Source organism: Aegilops tauschii, chromosome 2, assembly GCF_002575655.3.
Source record: "Aegilops tauschii subsp. strangulata cultivar AL8/78 chromosome 2, Aet v6.0, whole genome shotgun sequence".
In the NCBI taxonomy this organism is placed as follows: Eukaryota; Viridiplantae; Streptophyta; class Magnoliopsida; order Poales; family Poaceae; genus Aegilops; species Aegilops tauschii.
Window position 1 is genome coordinate 553,332,001 of NC_053036.3, and position 2,527 is coordinate 553,334,527.

The window sequence follows — 2,527 nt, forward strand, 5'->3', positions numbered from 1 at the left end:
TATTGAAGGAAGAGAGATTTCACATATAAATATACTATCTTGGACATCTTATATGATTGTGAGCCCCATTAAATATTTTCTAACTTGAGCAAATTGGTTGAAGTTGGACAAGGAAGACAACTTAATGAGTTATGTTTGGGTATATTTGTATAGAAGTTATATTGTTATGGATCCTCCAACATGTGGTGCCTGCTTTTTAGAATCTTTTGCTAGCCAAAATTTCTGTACTAAGTAGAGATACTACTTGTGCATCCAAAAACCCTTGAACCAAGTTTCTTCCATAAGTGTCCACCATATCTACCTATATGCGGTATTTACCTCCCGTTCCAAGTAAATTTGCATGTGCCAAACTCTAAACCTTCAAATAATAATATGTTCTGTATGCCTGAATCGCTCATGTAGCGACTAGGGGCTGTCAGTATGTTCCATGCTAGGTGGGTTATTCTCACGATGAGTGGACTCCGCTCATCATTCACGAGAAAATGGCTGGTAACCGGGATGCCCAGTTCCATGCTCAAATCAAATCAAATATAATTGCAAACAAAACTCCCCCGGGATTGTTGATAGCTGGACGATACCCGTTGTTTCATACCAGCCGTGGAATGTGCTTGTTGGTGGTGGGGGAGTAAAAACTTTACCATTCTGTTTGGGAACCGCCTATAATGTGTCTAGCATGGAAGATAGTGAGAACTCTCGGTCGTTACGTTGACAATGAAAGCATACCTCTCAAAATTATATTCATCTCTGTTTTAAAAGCTTCGAGCTCTGGCACCTCTGCAAATCCCTGCTTCCCTCTGTGAAGGGCCTATCTTTTACTATTATGCAAGAGTCAGTAGTATTCCTTCTCATTCCAACCTACTCTTTAGTTGGCAAGCATCATGTGATGGGGAAAGATCTAAGCATATATGACCATTCAAATATATTTGATCATGAATTATTATTGTTGACAATTATATATATGATAAGTAAGTTGGGAGGCGAAACATTAAGCCCCTATATTTCTCTGTGTTAAGTGAATGCTATTTGTACTAAAAATATGCTTTGAGTGGTAGCAATCATGGAAGACTATATGATGGTTGAGTATGTGACATTTGCTAAATCAAAGCTCTTACATAGACCCTTCCTGAAAATAAGATGAATTGCAATTGTTTGATGACTGAGAGCATAGTTTGTTAGTTTTCAAGAAAGTTTATGGTCTATTCTTTAAACATGTGAATAGCTTGTTACTTGATCATGAGAAGCTTTATGATATGAGCTACTGTTATGATATACAATGATGCTAGCAAAAGTGGTAAATTATAATTGATCAAACTTGTGCACTTGCTAGCATTCACACTTCATAAATTATTTCTTTTTATCATTTACCTACTCGAGGACGAGCAGGAATTAAGCTTGGGGATGCTGATACGTCTCCAGCGTATCTATAATTTATGAAGTATTCATGCCATGTTTACAATAATTTTATATGATTTTGGTATGATTTGATTAGAACTAACCCGGACTGACGCTGTTTTTAGCAGAACTACCGTGCTGTCATTTTTTGTGCAGAAATAAAAGTTCTCGGAACGAGCTGAAAATTTACGGAGAATATTTTTGGAAAATATAAAAACTACTGGAACGAACAGATATCGAAGAGGAGTCCCGAGGCAACCACAAGGGTGGGAGTGCCCCCCTAGGGCGCGCCCCCTGCCTTGTCATCACCTCGTGGGCCCCCTTGACTTCTCCCCGACGCCAACACCTCCTATAAATCCCAAAAGCCTCAGAAACAAACCTAGATCGGGAGTTCTGCCACCGCAAGCCTCTGTAGCCACGAAAAACCAATCGGGAGCCCGTTCCGGCACCCTGCCGGAGGGGGAATCCATCACCGGTGGCCATCTTCATCATCCCGGCGGTCTCCATGACTAGGAGGGAGTAGTTCACCTTCGCGCCTGAGGGTATGTACCAGTATCTTTTGATCTCTCTCTCTCTCTCGTGTTCTTGATTTGGCACGATCTTGATGTACCACGAGCTTTGTTACTATAGTTGCATCATATGGTGTTTCTCCCCCTCTACCTTCTTATGATGAATTGAGTTTTACCTTTGAGGTTTCACTATTATCAGATTGAATACTATTATGGATTTGAGAACACTTGATGTAGGTCTTGCGTGGGATACCCATGGTGACAATGGGGTATTCTATTGATTCACTTGATGTATGTTTTGGCACTCAACTCGCGGATTCCCGAGGTGACATTGGGGTAATCTATGCATAGGGGTTGATGCACGTTTTCGTCCTTGTTTCTCTGGTAGAAATCTTGGGGCACTCTTTGAAGTTCTTTGTGTTGGATTGAATATTATGAATCCGAAGTTGTTTGATACATATCATATAATTGACCCACGGACACTTGTGGTGACATTGGAGTATCTAGGTGACATTAGGGTTGATTGATGTGTGGCATATGGTGTTATTTTACTACGAACTCTAGGCTATTTGTGACACTTATAGGAATAGCTCAATGGATTGATCGGAAAGAATAACTTTGAGGTG